This window comes from Vulpes lagopus, chromosome 16, assembly GCF_018345385.1.
Source record: "Vulpes lagopus strain Blue_001 chromosome 16, ASM1834538v1, whole genome shotgun sequence".
In the NCBI taxonomy this organism is placed as follows: Eukaryota; Metazoa; Chordata; class Mammalia; order Carnivora; family Canidae; genus Vulpes; species Vulpes lagopus.
In genome coordinates this window covers 35,282,011-35,301,323 of record NC_054839.1, presented here as the reverse complement: position 1 = coordinate 35,301,323, position 19,313 = coordinate 35,282,011, and positions in this window count along the sequence as shown.

The following is a 19,313-nucleotide window of genomic DNA, read 5'->3' as shown; positions in this document are numbered from 1 at the left end:
AATATCTGCAACCCAGAGCATGTATATAACACACAGTCATTGCACTCAAACTTGACATGAGACTTCTTTTAATTGAAAGACCAATCTGACATGGATGTTCCTTTGACAGTTAAAATTACCTCTGATTTGAACAAAAGCATTTGAAATGTTACACCGAACTCATTACATCTTTTCTGCATAAAGAAGTTTAATAGTTAATACAAGTTAAGAAAGAATAGACTCTTAATGTAAAATATTATTAGAATAATATAAAGAAACATCCTCATTTTTTTTTCCAAGACAGAAAGCTAAAAGTGCAAGAAGCCATACAATGGAAAAGTAAGGCTGAAAATAAAATTATTTCCTGAGAAGAAAAAAAAATCTACCTTGTGCAATCTCGTAAAGTGTGATGCTTTAGTTCATATGAAATTAATAAATGTAGTCACTAATGCACTAGAATAAAATACAGTCAGAATGACTTACATCAGAAAACAAGTACATCTGTATATATCAACAATTTGAAGGATTCCGATTCCTGGCAAGTCAAGGAATATTTTAAATCTTATATTTTAGAGGAAATCGAATCTTGACTAACCACTGCAATTTATGTCATTTTAAATAAGATATATTTGAATAAGTATATTTTTCATGCCCTAAAAAGACTGATGTCTTCTTTTATAAGCTCATCCTGTGACACACTTGAGTAGGTAGGTATATTGATTTTTTTTTCTTTTTCTGATGGCAATGAAGTGTAAATGGAAAATATCAGACTTGGCAATCACTTAAACCATGTGAAAATTTCAGAGTGAAGGCTATTAGAGTCACTTTGTGATCTCCCCAGATGACCAGAGTGGGGGGAGGAAAAAAAAACATTTCTACATTTCTTCAGATCCTTTGTGTGACAGCTAAGGAGAATAACATTCTTTCTAATACGCCAGTTTTCGTCTCTAGTTGAGAATAACCTCAGTGCTTTCTTATGTCACTGGCTGAGAGAAGATGAAAGACCCAGCCTTGTGTAAATGGCTTTGTCTAACCATCAGTCTTTAGCTCTGCATGGCAGCTGTACTATTGACATTAGCTTGTGCACTGGGTGAAATTGAAGTGAGTTAAATGTGACCTTGGCTTAGTTGTTGAAGTAGAAATGAACTCTACTGGGAGTGAAAAAAAATAAGACCAGTTTCTCTAACTTCATTTTTTCTTTAATGAGTTTAACAGCACTCTTAGGATTTGATACATTTTATAAAAACGCTTTTATTTCCTTTTCTATTATACACTGTGTAATCAGCATTTAGTAAGGTTAGCTTGCCCTTTTGTTATGAAATTCTGGTTTCAGGTATTTATATGCCATATTCTAAAAAAAAAAAATGGCACATTTATTTTCCCATTCCTCCCCCACCCATCCCGCCCTGCCCCGCTTATTGATCACAACCCTTAGAAATGGACGGAAGGTTTTCATGCATACATGTTCATCGACTTGAATAATGAATACCAGGCCACTGAAAGAGTGTAAATGCCCAGTGTTCCTGATGACATTGCATTGTCCACTGGGTTACATGTGCATCCACTAAACACCCTGCTGGTAAATCATGAGCAGTGAACACGTGAGACTGCAGGTAGACAGGATGTGCTGGAACATGTGTAAGGCTGCAGCTCCTTTGTTTTCAGATGCAATACGAGATAGTGTTTGTATCAAAAGAACATAGAATTGATGATACTTTTTTTTAGGTGGAGACTATTCAGAAAGTCCTTGAAGTTTCCTTCCTATTTCGAACATTCCTAACTCATATAACACATATACTTTAATTACATGTTTTCATGTATATATGCATTCATATGTGTGTATATATATGTGTGTATCAGTGAGTGTGAGTTGCGTGCATATATATTACTTTAGCTTATAATAATGATACATAAGCAACAAATCAGACACTTCAGTTTCTGTCATCAAATTCATCACAAAGAATCTCATGATGGGAATATTTTAATTAGTCTGTCTAATTCAACTTGAATCTTGAGCAAACACAATCTGAACTCCTTATACTTTGCAGTTCATATTTCACCAAAAATGCTTTTCTGCTACCGTGCTACAGTGGTATCACCGTTGGGTGTTAATGGAGCCTGCACTCTGGTTTCTTTATTTAATCATCTTTATACCAGTTTAATGCTCTAGTTTTCTTTCCCTTGATTCTTTTGGGTGAAATAATTCCTCCTCCAACATATCCACATTCTGATCCTCAGGACATATTACCGTATATGGCAAAAGGATTTTGCAAATGTAGTCAAGATAAGGATCTTAAGGTACAGAAATTATCCTAGATTTTCTGCTTGGGCCCAATGTAATTGTAAAGTTACTTATTGGAGAGAAACAAGAGGTCAGGGTCAGAGATTGGGATGTGACTACAGAAGAGAGGTCAGAATGAAGTAGTGCACTGAGCCAAGGAGTGCATGCAGGCTCTAGAACCTGAAAAAGATCAAGAGGGACATGGATTCTCACCTCGGGTTTCCAGAAGAAAAACAGCCCTGTCAAAAAAATTTTAGACTTCTTTTTTTCTTTTAAGATTTTATTTATTTGAGAAAGAGAGAGCAATATCAGGGGAGGGATAAAGCAATAGAGAGAAGCAGACTCCCCACAGAGCAGGGAGCCCAATGCAGGGCTCCATCCCAGGACCCTGAGATCATGACCTGAGCCAAAGTCAGCTGCTTAATGGACTAAGCAACCCAGGCATCCCAATTTTTAGACTTCTGACCTCCAGAATTAGTAAGAGAACACATTTGTGTTGTTTAAAACCAAAAATGTGTGGTAATCTATTACAACACCATTAGGAAATGAATATATTAATTCATGCACATCTCAGTTTCTGTATACCATAACACACACTATATCGTTATCAATTATTTAAGTAATTTCTTTATCACTTCCTGTTTTCTCATCTTTTAACTTTTTTGCTCCAGTAAGTAAGTATAAAATTGGTGCTTATCATCTTCAGAAAGGGTTCATCAATATTATGGATTTCAAAAAAGGAATCATGGCAGTCTTTAGAAATAAATGATACATTGGGAAGCTTGCAAGCAACTCTGCATGGATTTAACCATGAAAAAATGTGACCACCTGCAGAATTCAACATGGTACAAACAGGGAAGTGGGAAAGGTCTTCACTTGGATAGCGTGTTGTGGAAGATGCCATCATGGACACCTGGCCAGATGCCAGTACTTCCAGAGTGGAGGGTCAGAATTGGTTGTAGTGGGACCTTTTAGGCAAATTAGAAGGATCACGAAGCCAGGAGCCTCGTGATTGATGCTAGGCTAGAGGTTGCTGACTCATGCAGGGGCCACCGGGGGCCAAAAGAGAAGTGTAGGCATGGATTTCAAGGCTAGAACTAGAGAGCACCTCTGTGCTGATGCAGTTATTTGCTTAGAGAGTATATTATGAACTTGGAGATAAAACTGACAGATCTGGAGTTCAAGCTCTTCCCTCTGGGCTGTGCATATCTTTGGTGTGTCTAGAAACTACTACCCAAGCTAAATTGGCTGTGTTCTTCCTCACAGTCTCTGTTGAGGAGTGCAGGCTCAGCAAGGTGCCTTGGCAGGACAGACTGAGCAAGAACTTTGGACTTTTGATGCAGATGCATCACACTGGAACGCCAACACTGCCCCTTTGTGGGTGTTCATACTTGAATACCTAAGTTACCTAACCTCTCTGGATCTCACTTTTCCTTCTATAAATGAAGCTAATCGTGCCTAATTCCTAAGATTCTTACAGGGGTTAAAAGAGGTAAGGTAAGAAGAGTATCTAACAGTACCTGGCATGTAGGAGGTGGTCAATAAGGATAACTTTTTCTCAATTCTCCTAGGTCTCAGTTAAAGGTGATGGCCCACGGGCATTCTGAATTATCGCTGTGGCCTCAGGTTGGCTCTTCGTCCACATGTATCTTATCTTGAATTTCTCTTCAGCTTTCCAGCTTTTTCCTCAGTCTTTAGCCAGCCTGCCTCCCCTTACCATCATCTCTATTTATCCTGCATTCTGAGACCACTAAACATATTTTATATTGCCCAGTTCTTTTCTGGAATCATTAGAACAGAACCACATTTACAACATTCTTTTTTAGTTTTAAGATTTTACTTATTCATTCATGAGACACAGAGAGAGAGAGAGGCAGAGACATAGGAAGAACGAGAAGCAGGCTTCCTGCAGGGAGCCTGATGTGGGACTTGATCCCAGGGCCCCAGGATCACAACCTGAGCCAGATGCAGACGCTCAACCACTGAGTCACACAGGGGTCCTCACATTTACAATATTCTTAATTACTACCCTCCAGTTTCATTTTTGGAAAGGAGAAAAGAGATCATATTTATTTGATGTTTGTTTCATGCCAGGTACAGAGCTATGTATTCTTACACACACTAGACTATCATATGCATATGTTACATATGTAATCCATTTAAGTAAAAAATATATAATATTCATATTTATATGGCATTTAAAATGGTAAATAAATAAGTTAGACTACTGAATAACCAGACCACATACCATTTTTGATATTTTCATAGAATCTTATTAGCTACTCTCCAGGTTGAAAAGTAAAATAAATAAATAAATAAATAAATAAATAAATAAATAAATAAATAAGATATAAAATAATGAAATCCTTTCTGAAAATTAATCAGAATAAGTTGATTGTAAAATGGTTTTAGGAAAGAATACATTACTAGAGTGCCAAGATATCAAAGACATGAATTTAAAATGAAACCACATATAATTCGTGTAGTCATTTCAACATTAGCTGACATAATTTGGATGCTCATTTATCATGCAGATGATAGGAATGAAAAATTCTCAACCGCTGTGTGAATATATATATATATATATATATAATGTATATATATTTCTGCAAAGGATCACTATAATTATTTTTTAACCATCCAGGGTGAACCCCACTCCTAGAGAGCATATGTATGAGTGTAGAGAAGATATCAAAATAACTCAGAGGCTTTTCAAATTGTATCCCCTTCCATCCAGATTTTGATTAATTCTTTCAGGAGAAGAAATATCTGTTCTCTCTCATTGAGGAGCACACCAGCAATGACCAGAGAGAGGCATGTTTCAAATTATATCCCACCTAAAATGCCTTTTTGGAATTGCCTGTGCTTTGGTGTTGAGAATAATTTCTGAGAGCTGAGTCATTGCTGATAACGTATGTTGGCATCTTGCTGATGTGTTAGTAGAAAAAGCTGGCTGAGAACCACTTTGGTGGCCAAGCATTCTTAAATTCTTAAAATTGTCCACAAAATCATTTTAAGTTGGAGGAAAAATGTATTCCTTTAATATGTGTGTGGTAATATGTACCATAACAGTCCCATTAAAGACATGTTTATTATAAATATACAAATGCAAATTTTAAAGCATCAAGCAGAGGTTAAACACACACACACACACACATACACACACACTGGAATATAAACAGGGATAAAGATTCAATGACATCAGGAGCCATGGTGGCTTCTTTCATGTATACCATCTTACATTACTTTTATTAGTTTTACTCTACCTTGACAAGCTAGTATCACCCTCACATTTTAGATAAAAAGAATGATTGACTTGCCTAGTTTATATAGTTATAAGGTTGGAGATAGAAAAAACTGATTCGAGGATTGTAGTTCATTATGCTCTGTTATAGAAGTTACGTGGAGAGGCACCTGGGTGGCTCAATCGGTTAAGCATCTGCCTTTGGCTCCGGTCATGATCCCAGAGCTCCAGGATGCAGCCCTGCTTCTCCCTGCCCTTCTGCTCCTTCTCTATTGCTCACTCATTCTCTCAAATAAATAAATAAAATATTCTAAAAAAAATTACATGGAAAGCCTCAAAGAGAAATTGGGAATGGATAGAGTGTTGGGGAACAGACCCAGGCGGATGAGGAACCCAGCTTTGAACAAAGCAACCCAAGAGAAAGAAGAGCAACCACATGTGGACATCTGTGTAAATCTAGTAAAAAGTGAGTAAAGCAGGAACTAGACAGAGAAGGGGATACAAACTAGAAAGAATAGAATATGGAAATCGAGGCAACGCTGAAGTCAGCATTAGGAAAATGCTCTAGTTCTGGAGTGGACTGCTGGGTTTCAACCTGACTTTATGACCAAGCTTGGCAATTCACACTCTCCAGGTCTTCCTTCGTTCTGTACAAAACAAGGATAATAAGGCACCCATATCAGAGAACAGAGGAGTTTAATACAGTATCTGGCACACTAAACATTTAATAAATAGGATATCTAAGGCTGTTAAGTCAGCAGGGTCAGGAGCAGACCAGTCTGTCCCTCATGCACAGACAGACCTCTAAGTCCTCGAGTAAGGCTGAGAGGGAAGACTTTTGGTAAAAGGCCTCAGAAAAAGGCAAAGATTCAGTCACCTAAACTGGGTACAATGAGTTTGAACTGATGTTGAGTCACCAGAACAACTAAACTAGGGCTTCCTTCCTGTGAAGATGAATGGCCCAGGGACTTGTGGGTGAACTTTACGTGTTTAGAGGGTCCAATGGTCCCAAAGTGGCTGCAGCATTACAGGGTAGGGAAGGGCCAGTCCGCTTGCTGAAAGTATAAAACTCTGGGCTATTTTTCTCAAAAAATTTTGGAAAAAAAACTAACTGAAAGTTTTATTAACCTGTAACTTTAACCAAATCGGAATACTTTTTAGTGTCAGAGAAATAGTGCTGTGTTTCTTGCTCTGGGTCATAGTTTCCAAATATATAAAACTGGTACTTCTGGAAAAAACAACCTTTCTGTCACACCCAGGTGAGTCATCCTACTGTCTGGGTAGCAGTGGTTATCTTGTGGCAAAGGTACTGTCACACTCGTGATCTGAACTGAATGGAAGCTCTCATTGGAATGTGGAAGAGGCCAAAGGGCCACCCAGACATGCAGCCATCAGGTCATTAACCACAGTGTCCTCCTAGCACACTTATCACACTTATTCTAGTCTGTTTTTATTTTTCCTTAGTTATTGTCATGTTCTAATACACTAATTTTGTGGGGTTTTTTTCTGTCTTCTTCTGCTGAAATATAAGCATCAAGTGGGCAGGGATCTTTGCTGCTCTGTTCAGTCATATGGATGTCTAACTCCACAGGAGATGTCCCAACAGAAGAGGCACTCAGCCAACCTGTGCGGCCTGGCTGACTGACCAAATGATTTAATAATAACCTCTTCTGTGTGAGTGATTCCTGCCCAGGGATTTGGCTGTAACTCTAGAGTCCTCTCTGACTCTGACCTCATTAAAAACAAACAAGCAAACAAACAAAAAAAAAATACTTTCTTAAATTTTTGCATTAATTTCAGAATTACAAGAAAGCTGCAAAAGTGGCACAAAGAATTACTGCATACATTTCACCCATATTCCCTAAATGTTAACATTTATCATGAACACCTTGTCATTGTCTCCCTCTCCCATGTTCACAGACACACGCACACCTACAGACACATAGGCACACGTACACACGCATATTAGTTCTGGCAACACTTTAGAGTAAGTTGCAGACTTAATGCCTCTTCACCCCTAAGTATTTCACTGTATACTTCCTAAAGACTATAACCATGATAGAATTATCAAAATCATAAAATTAATAATGATACAATGTGATTTCTAATATACCAACTTTATTCAAATTTCATCAATTGTCCCACTAATGAACTATGTAGCATTTGCTTTTTTATTTCTCAGACCTGGGATCCAATCCAAGATCCTATATTACATATAATTGTCTGATGTCTCTTTAGTCTCCTTTGATCTGTAATTATCTATTAGCAATTCTTTATTATTCTTGAAGCATGCAATTATTTTGCAGTGTCCCTCAATTTGGGTTTGTCTGATGTATACTCCTGACTCAGGCTATGCATTTTTGGTAAGAATATCTTAAAAGTAAACTTTTGTCGCACTCAATGCATTATGTCAGAAGGCTCATGAAGCCGTTTTGTTCCTACTTGTGATACTAATGCTGATTAATTGGTTAAGGTGGAATCTACCAGGTTTCACCACTAACATTTTCTTATTTGTCCCTTCATAATGGACCAAGTGTCTTGAGAGGAGATCATATGAGACTCTCTAAATATCCCGTTTCATACAACATTCTCATGCTCATTTTTTAGAAGGTTCTATGCATGTGCCCCCTCTGTGAAAGTTTTGACGAGAAGCTGGTGTCTGGATATCTGGACTTAGTGCTCTAAGAATAAATTGTTCTTTGACTCACCACTTATATAAACTTTGTTTAACTTGCCTTCTCACCTCACCCACCTTCTTCATGTTATGGATGAAAATACTGGAGTACATCTTAGAATAGAGTGACTTGCACAAGGGTAGAAATTCTCAAGAATATCATTCATTAAAAAAGAAATATTATTCATGATACCAGATAATTGGGTCACACAGAAGCAAATAATTTTGCTTGGAGAAAATATTGCTTTTATTCCTGAGTAAATATTAAATAAAATTTTGAATTTTAATAATTTGTTTGGGGACAAAGTTGTAAAAGATGAATCAACTAAAAAAAGATTTTTTTTCTTTTTCTCTTTGAAGATTTTATTTTTAAGTAATCTATACAACTAACATTGGGCTCGAACTCACAAGCCTGAGATCATGAGTCTCATCCTCTACTGACTAAGCCAACTGGGCACCCCTCAATCAAAAAAGTTTAAAGGTACATGCCCAAACATTCCTTTTTCTTACTGTTGCCCTGTTAGAGCAACTTTAGGAGGAAATTGTCATTTGCATAACTGTTTGGGCACAAGAGAAAAACAGGTGCCTAGGCTGTTTGATGGAAAACCATTTACCAGGCAAATAGCAAATATTGAAAGATAGGAGGGAATCACTAGTGAAAGCAAAAAATCTAGAGTTCTCCTAGGAGAACTCTATATGTATGTAAATAAACACAATTTATATAAGCAAAATTTATATTCAAATTGCTCATCATTAGTCAAACACTGAACTAAATCAGGCAAAAATTAGTGTGTGGTTTATTGATTGAATTCTCGCCCTCAAGTTCTCTGCATAGTCGCCTTCTGGTATATTATCCTGCCTCTGAAACTTACCAGAGGTAGGCAAACTATTTCTCCATGATTGGTTTCCTCAAATAGAGTGGTTAGTAGTAGTTATAGTCAGAACCCTGGCTATGATTTATTAGAGTGAAAGGATACAAAGCAAAATCAGCAAAGGGAAAAGGAACTTTGAGTAAAGTCCAGAAGAAACTAGATGCAAGCTTCTATGAATCCTCTTCTACCTGAGTGACTCAACCCATACTTAAGTCCCCCAGGTATGAGTTGTGATAAAATGAGTACAGTGTTCCCTATGAGGGAAGGTAACTAGAAACTCAGTGCCCAGGGTGTGTACTGGGGACTGATCAGATAGGCACTTTCTGCCTAGCATGTACCAAAATTCCAGACTCTCAGAAGGAAAGCAGGTGTCCAGGATAAATAATATTATATGCACAAACTATTTAGGCAGGATGAGCACTTTCATCAGTTAAGTTGTTGGAAACCCTCTGAATATCTAAGTACTCTGATGCCAGTCAAGGACCAACCTTGCAACCAGGCTTTTCTAAGGATAGCAGGCCTGCTCTGTTAATTCTTTTCTGCACAATTAGATATTGCTATCATCCTGTTCTCCATGAGGATTCTTGCTCAACACTTAACTATTCACCTCCCACTGGAAAAGTAATGTGCCTTAGGAGCATAAATCAGATTGGGTGATATGTACCAAAATCAGAATCAATTGCATACTACCAGGTGTTACTTCTAGACAATGAATTCATGCAAATATTTGCCATGTACAATAGAACCAAGACAGTATAATGATTACTTTCTGCCACAACAACATAAGGCACCTTTTAGGAAAAGATAAGCTATACTTAGGAACAAGTTGAATTTAATTCCTCAGTCGCTTGCTCTTACATATCCAATTTTCCACTTACACTTTCCACATCCAATTTAAAATAGGCTCAGCTTACAACTCTGAACAGCTAATTGTCAAATGTGTTCAGATTAGAGAGGTGTGTAAGGTAAGGCCTCAATTATCAATAATACTAAGGGTGGTGCTACAGCATCATCTGGAATCTGCAGAGACAAAAGACTCAAGCATAGATATCTGATAATGCATTCTACACTTACTGACAAACATACACTAATAACCTCCAAGCAAAGAACCCAACTATTGCTTATGTGATGGCATAATGAAGGGAATATGCCATTACTTAGTTCTAAAAGAGGCATGTGGTCAGATCAGCTTATCAAGCATTTATATAATGCCAAATTTCGACTAGGCCAATGATGTCCTGATCTTAAGGAGTTTATAATCTCTAGGGGAGACAGATATTTGACAACTAAAATTCAGTAAGGTATAATAAAAATGCATGATAAAAATACTGTTGAAGAGGAGCTCCAAATTAGGGTATTTTGCTTTGTGAGCTTGAATAAGTCATTTAACCTCTCTGAGTTCAAGTTTCCCCATTTGTGAAATATTATAGAACTGTATTCAGATTGTAAGATTTCAAGTAAGAAAAGTTTTTATTCTTAGAATTTTTGAAGGTAGTGAGGTTAGATGAGGTGGCTTCGATGTCCTATATCATTTATCAAAAATAATTATCAGATATATCCTTAAGGGATGCCTGGATGGCTCAGCAGTTGAGTGTCTGCCTTCAGCCCAGGGAGTGATCCTGAAGTCCCGGGATGAAGTCCCACATCGGGCTCCTGGTAGGGAGCCTGCTTCTCCCTCTGCCTGTGTCTCTGTCTCTCTATCTCTGGGTCTCTCATGAAGAAGTAAATAAATAAAATCTTAAAAAAAAAGAAAGAATATTAAGATCTTAGGGCATTTGAAATATTAAGAATATTTTCACTCAATGAATTTTGTTGTGGGAAACAGAGGTTTTAAAAATTATTCCTTTAACCTTAGGATCATTCTAAAAGTAATATGATCAGTTATGTTATGGTATATGTCAATGGCAAGAGTGGAAAATATTGTGATTTTTTTGTCCATTGACGTATAAAGTAAAAATTGTTCCAAAATCAATTTTTCCTTTCTTCCTTTATTCAAAACTACTGGAACAGCAAGTTGGTTTCTGACCTATAGCAGACCTGAGTAGTGCCACCAAGATAAAGTAGGAGTTCTTAAATCACTGATTTGAAACTTTATCTGAAAAGTCACTTAACAATTACTAAGTCATTAGTATAGAGTTTTCAAAAGAAGCTCCAAAACATCTCACACAGCATTTAAAGAGGTAACAAAGTATCCTGACTGGACAGAATTTTTGCCTTGTAGGTTAAGGACTCGTAAGATGTCTAGAAAGCACAGAGTAAGGCTCAGAGAATTGATATATGGGTATTAATTAGGTGTAAAGAAAGTGTGGAGCCCAGGAAAAGGAGTTACTACTTTTATTCTAGAACAGAAATGAAGAGCTGGTTATTATGCAACAAAAGATTATGCTTATTATAAAATAAAGTTTTATAGACTTTATCTCTTGAATTGACCAACCTACACATGAGCTGAGGTTGAATACAATTATGTTTGTTTTTTTTTTAAACCACATGGTAGGGGTGCCTGAGTGGCTCAGTTGATTAAACATCTGCCTTTGGCTCAGGTCATGATCCTGGGGTCCTAGATTGAGCCCCATATAGGGCTTCCTACTCAGTGGGGAATCTGTTTCTCCATCTGCCTTTCCCCACCACACCCTCCACCCAGTCTCATGCTCACTCTCTCCTGCTTATTCTCTCTCTCAAATAAATAAATAAAATCTTTTTTAAAAGGTAAAAGAGTAAAAAATTAAAAAAAAAAAACACATAGCAGCACCTGGTAAGGGCATTCCAAGTTGGATTATCTTCTAACTATGACAGGGACTCATTTAAACAGATGAAAAATAGAACATCTGAAGTTAATTGAATCATTGCCAAGAAAAAGAGGAAGGCAAATGATGATTTTGCACTTTGGACAATATTAACTTTAAGGTCCATTTCATCACTAAATTTCTGTAAAATGCTAACTTTAAGAATCTAGAATAATTAAAAATACCACATTACGATATTATGATGGAAATCACTGTAAGGAAGTGTCTATACAGAAACCATGGAAACCTGGAGGAGGTGTTTTAAGCTACAGAAAAATGGAGATCAACTATTTATATTATTCTCCATTGTTATTTTTTTTTAGTAAAGGTATTGTTATTTACTTGTTCTTTCTTTCGTCCTCAAATCTCTAACTAAAGGATTATTTTGGAATTGAAGTTTTTTTTTTTTTCTGATCATTAAAAAGCACTTCTTCATGATAGTTATTGTTCAAAAATAAAGTCAAAAAACATACACTTCTTCATATCATCTTTTTAAAAATCTCATTTCCTAATCTATCAGCTCAGAAACACTATGGAAGCTACTCTACTATGAAGTTCCACCAACATTTTTCATGATTCCTTGCATGTTTCATGATGTTCAGTCTTCAAGGATGTCCTCAAGACCAATTTAAATAGATGAAATTAATTGTAGCATATTCCAAACCCACTGATATTTGATGTTTTCAAGTATCTCTACTATTGAACAGAGAATTTAGGGTAAGAGATTTAGAAATTTGAAATCCAAAGTCAACAATAACAAAATAGGAAATTTAGCTAAGATAGCTCCCTGTCCATTAAATTAATAAACTTCTTACATCTGCTACCTAGGATATATCCTAGTCAGCTATACCTAGCTAAGTCTCATCAGGTATTTATGATCACATAGATAATACATTCATGGAAGACATTATCTTTGACATCCTGAGGAATTACCCAATAATACATTTAAGCTGTCTTTCCAGATTGGCTATGGAATTTTATATGTCCTACATCCTCATTCCCCCAATAGTTAGCTCAGTATCATGTATCTCCTAGATAATACTCATATGAATAATTTTTCTCAGCTAAGCTGGGAAATCTTTGTTAATGCTCTTGTTGTTATATTTCCAAGTCTTAAAGCAAGGCAGAAAATAACACAAAAAAATTTTTGAACAGCACATATATCTCTGTCTTTTTTATATAACAGTGCTTCATATTGAGTTAGTAGGCCTCCAATTTTATCACTCAAATATTTCTTCATTGATGTCAGAATAAAGTTTGAAACTTTATAGCACCTCCTTCAAACATTTAGCCTATTTTCCTGGTGAGATCTTCCTCTCTTTTTCATATATCTACCTGTAACTATTCAAATTAGAGACCACAAACAATGTGATGTTGATTATAAGGGAAAGGAGGGGAATTGAGTGGGAAAAATTACAGAGGGAGACAAACCATGAGAGACTCCTAACTCTGGGAAACAAATACAGTGTTGCAGAAGGGGAGGTGAGTGGAGGGGATGGGGTAACTGGGTGATGGGCACTGAAGAGGGCACTTGATAGGATGAGCACTGGGTATTATACTATATGTTGGCAAGTTTAATTTAAATAAAAAAAAACTATTAAAAAAGGAAAGAAACTTTAACAGAATGGAGTAAATATGATCTTTCTGCTTTGGGATGAGGTTAGAAAAGATTTGTGTAAGTACATAACTTGTCCTAAAAAGATTTGGAGAGAGGGACAAAACAGTAGCACTCTGCTTTAAAAAAATGGTACACGCACAAAGGTAAGAGAAGGAATGGGCAAATGTGAATGTTCCCCTGAAAGTCGTCCTACGGTAGTAAACATGAAAAGGGCCCTGGGCAGAAGACAAAGCCTTTCCTTGCTCTCTGGGGCCTGGTTAGCTATGAACTATATGCCACAAAGAAATTTAAGGATTGAGGCAGAAATTTCAGGTTGGGTTTGGACTGGCTTGGAATTGGTTCCTGAAGCTAACCATTTCAAAGAACATATGTAAATTACTTTGTATCTATATTCATATTTAGCCCTCAAGTCCTCCTTGATGTTTTGTCAAATGTCAAACACTGCTGGGGCAGTGAAAGCAGTAGCCCATGTCTATGCCTCTCTCTCTCTGTGTCTCATGAATAAATAAATAAATAAATAAATAAATAAATAAATAAATCTTTAAAAAACAAATGAACAAACAAAGAAAATGGAACCATTATTTGGGGTGCCCAGAAATTATTTGAAGACAGGTGTCCAAAATAATAACAAATATACTCATGGGACCTTGAACTAATTGAAATTTTTAGTCACTAAAACAAAATTACTTCCTGCCTTACCTCAGAAACAAACAAATAAATAAAAAACTGAGAGCCGAGCCATCTACATAAGACTTTTAAAATCTAAACAAGTTGTTATTTATGACTTTCCGTTTAGGATTTATCTGTATTCGGTTGTAATCTATAGCACAGTGAATATTTTTAAAGCTAGAAATGTCAGAAAACTTTTCAAGTCTATCATATATTTTGTTTTCCATGTCTTCTATCTGTACTATATTATACATTCTTTCTTACTTCCTTGGGTACTTTGTGCCATCAATTATGCCTCCACTTTTTTTTTAACTATTTATTCCCACTGAATTGTAAGTCTCAGTATATAAACATATTTGCATTTTTTTTCTGTTAAAAAAATTATACGAAGACTCCTGGATGGCTGAGGGTTGAGCATATGCCTTTGGCTCAGGGCGTGAGCCTGGAGTCCGGGGATCGAGGCCCGCATGGGGTTCTCTGCATGGAGACTGCTTCTCCTCCCTCTTCCTATGTCTCTGCCTCTCTCTGTGTGTCTGTCATGAATAAATAAATAAAATCTTTTAAAAACAAACAAACAAAAACTAAAAACTATGCCTATCAGATATCTATGGAACATACCACCCAAAAGCAGAATAGACATCCATCTCAAGGACCCTTGTAACATTCTCCCATATTGGGTGGCAAAGCAAGTCTCAATACATTTAAAGATTGAAATCATACCAACTGTCTTTTCAGACCACAGTGGAATGAAGTTAGAAACTAGTAACAGAAGGATAGCAAGTATCAGGAAATTAAACAAGATGCTCTTAATTAGAATGGGGAGCCTGGGTGGCTCAATCAGTTAAGCATCTTACTGTTGATGTTGGCTCAGGTCATAATCTCAGGGCCATGAGATCAAGCCCTTGGATGGGCTTCATGGGGAGTCTGCTTGGGATTCTCTCTCTCTGACCCTCCCCCACTGTGTATGTGTTCTCTCTCTCTCTAAAGTAAACAAATAACTCATTTTTAAAAAATACTCTTAAAATTAATCAAAAAAAATTACAAGGGAAATTAGAAAATACTTTGAGGTGAAAGAAAATGAAACACCACATCCCAAGGATCAAATGTGGTCCTTTAAGCCTTTCTGAGTAGTTCTATTTTAGCTGTATCTTTTATGAATAGAATATAGTTAAATTGTGTCTTGTTAATACAATTATAGTCCCTACTTTTTAAAAGAGCATAGAGCATTTACTTTGGTACATATCAATTTATTCTGTGCCTCACAGGTCCATTGGATCAATGTGAGATCAACTTGGACGAGGTTTCCATTTGTGCTTTGGCCTCCATGAGCCTCCACGAGCCTCCACTCTGTATAGGTAACAAGAATAGTGTTTTGAGCCTACCAATGACCATGGCAACTGGGAATCTCTTACTCCAGTGTTGAGCTAATCTGGTAAGTAGCCAAAAGTTGATTCCAGAAAAGATGAGAAGAGTATTTATCATATACTTCTGTGGTAGGTGTGTTCGGGTTCTTACTTGAGAAGACCCAGTATCTCCTTTAATCAATGCTCTGAGTCAGAAAAGTAGCTCAGATTTGTAACTTCTTGACGTTTGTAACTTCTTCTGATTTTCTATTGCAGAAGCTGACTTCACCATTCACCTTGCCAACTCTCAATATTTTTCTGGTTACACAAGTCAAGGGACACTCTTGACTATTTGTGTAATTCCTAAGAATATCATAGGCTGGGGCACCTGGGTAGCTCAGTGTTTAAGTGTCTGCCTTCACTTCAGGTTGTGATCCCAGAGTCCCGGATTGAGTGCTACATCAGGCTCTCTACAGGGAGCCTGCTCCTCCCTCTGCCTGCCTGTGTCTCTGCCTCTCTCTCTCTCTCTCTCTGTGTGTGTGTGTGTGTCTCATTAATAAATAAATAAAATCTTAAAAAAAAATACTATAGGCTCTTCAGTATCTCCATAGGTCCTTCTTGGTCAAGTCATCCAGTTACCACTCTGGTCTTGCTTTCATCAATAATAATTATCTCTGCCTTGGTTCTACCAATAATTATATCTGCTTCTACCATTTTGAATCATTATTCCTATTGTTACTAAGGATCTTCGTGTCATGCACTACATGCTATTTTTGGCTCTGGCTCATGGAGGATAGCCACCAAGTGTCTAAAACAGACATCCCTTTACCAGTATGTTTCTTATTAACTTATTGAATTAGTAAAGGGAATCTTTTGGACCATCCCAGGAAATTCTGGTAGTGGGTGCTCTGATCTCACGTAATAAGTCCATTTTAAAATTGTCTTTCAGAGGCTTCTGACTCCTGCTCGACACTCTACCAAGATAACTCCTATCTCTCTACTTCATTTTCTTTAGACTAGAAGCATTTCAAAGCATCAAAAACCCACCTGAGTAGCCTCAAGATCACTTACCAGAACCTTAAACCCCAAGTCACAAGAGGGTACTCCGATGTTAATGAATGCACCACTACAGCTGTCCATCGGCCACCCTCAAGTTCTACTCAACCACACATTTTCGCAGTCCTTGCTGGTATACATCTTGCAATTTGGGGCTATGTATTTTATTTCCTCCCAGAACATGGCCAGTATTTCCCTGTTTGGGTTATTCTGAGACTTGCCCCTAGGTATTGGTCTGGAGGCAGTGAGAAAAGGCAGGACTATATCCTGAGGAACACATGTACCACTTGTGAGGCACCTGTCCTAAGTGAGGTCTTTCCAGGTTCTCCAATTACAGGAAGCCTAGTTCAAGGTTCAAGGGAATCTGTGGCCCAAGATTTTCTGGCTTGTTCATCAAATATCCCCAAGTGGGTTCTGAAGAAACTGCTCTACATCTGTGAAGAGCCCGGATTTAATATAGGACTGTGAAGGCTGGGCATTGTCTCCCTTATCACTCTGTTAACCTGACAATTAAGTCCCAGGCCTGGTTTTCATCACTATCTGTTCTATGGCTCTATGAGATAAGAAGCTTTTTAAGCACTGACACACAGACCCTCTTACTTTCACAACACACCTTAAAATGATAGTTGGTTCACTGGAGTCTGTCATTTTCTTTTTTGAGGCTCCTAAAGCAGATAACAAAGGCCAGAAAGCTCCACCGTCCTTATAATTATCGTTGCCCTCCTATCTTTCAAGTGCCATTGGCACTGCATAGCCTTCCACTTGCATTTTTCTCTACCCTCCAATGAGAGTCCTAGCACTTTTAACACAACTGCATGCCAGGGTTATCACAGTTCCACCTTCTCTCATCAATGACAATTCCAGAATTTTATCCCGGGTGTCTGTGTTTTAGGGTTACTTATAGTCACAACTGTCTTAGCCTGGATTACCCTTTCACCACAGAAAGCAGAGTCTGGGTTCTTTCTCTTTCTTAGAAAGCAGAGCCTGAAACACAGACTTGTATATAGGGGTCTTGCCTTAGGAGATGGGGAGTTTGAAAGAGGGAGCCAATAAAATGCTATGGCATCAATGTGGTTATTGCTGTAGGCAATTGAGGTTCATCCTACTCAGACCTTATGAACAGCCATATAGAAAGTTCTTCAGGATTGTCTCCTCTAAGAAGTAAAAGAGGGGAGTGTTTATTTAGTAGTTCCCATCTGCAAATGTTTAAAGCCTGCTCTTAAACTTCTATCTATGTGAAAACATACCAGATGGGGATGAGCGGGCGTCCCATACTGGCATTGGAGAAGCCTGGGCAAGAAAGCAAGAGATGGATCACTCAGCAAAGGTGGACATATTCAAGTTACACCAATTAAAAGCTGGGTGATGCAGTGATTTCTGAGTAAAAGGTAAACCAAGCCAGTGTCAGGATGAAGGACAGGCCTGATACATTTATTTAAACATACTTATTTTGTACTTTGTATCTGATAATCCTAACATTCACAGTTCTTACTGGTCAAATTCAGTATTTTTTTTTTTTGCTTTCACAGATGATAACTTGTTATATCATGTACTTGGTATTTTAAATTGTTAGCTGCTGTTTCTTGAAAGTATCTGTAGGACAAAGTTAAATTTGAGGCCTCTGTTTAAAGGGGTCCCTCCACTGAAGCTATCAATTCCACCCTACCAATTTTCTGTGGGACTCTCAACTGAGACAAACTATAAACTAATTTTTTTTTTTATTTTTTAGATAGATAAGTCCTATGACTTTGGATCCCAATCTTATCATGCGAGCTTGTGGCTACAGTTTCAGGGGACATTTTTCTTTCTTTTTTTCTTAACCAAGAGCCAAAGTCAAGGTAGGTAAGTATCTCTAAGACTAGAACATCTTTTCTTGAGTATCTCATAAAAACTTCAACATTGTCACATCTGAAGCTTCCCTCATTCCTTTTGTTCACAAACTTGCTCTTCTTCCTGTAGTCTGTATCTCTAGCCGTTCTATTCCAACCTACTTTGTCACACAAGACTTTTAGAAACCATTATGTTGCCCTTTCTTTCATCTTATTATCACATAAACTTTTACCACTTAACGTCTTGTGAGCTTGCCCATACGCTGCTTTCTGTTAACATGATACACTCCTTATTTAATTCAAGTTCTTTAATGTTTCACTCCTGGACTATCAAAATAACTAATAAGTAGTCGCCATATTTTCCTTTACTATCTAAAGTATTCTCCAGGTTGTTGCCGCAGTGGTGTTTTTTTTTTTTTTAACTGTTTTCAGCTTTATTTTTTAAATTTAAATTCAATTAACTAACATATAGTGTATTATTAGTTTCCAAGGTAGAGTTCAGTGATTCATCAGTTGTATATAACACCCAGTATTCATTACATCACATGCCCTCCTTAATGCCCATCACCCTGTTACCCCCATCCCCCCACCCCTACCCCATCCAGCAACCCACTTGTTTCCTATGATTGAGTCTCTTGTGGTTTGTCTACCTTTCTTATTTCCCTCCCCTCCCCTATGCTCCTCTGTTTGTTTCTTAAATCCACATATGAATGAAATCATATAATAATTGTCCTTCTCTGGTTGAGTTATTTCACTCAGCATAATACCCTATTCTAGTTTCATCCACGTCATGCAAATGGCAAAATTTCCTCTTTTTTTTTTTTTGATGGCTGAGTATTATTGCCACAGTGGTATTCATAACATCCACTTCAGCCATAACACTTGCTTGTAAATATTCCTCATCATCCTTTTTACTGCAGAACACTGTCCACACAACTTGGAATGATCTACAAGGTAATTTCTCA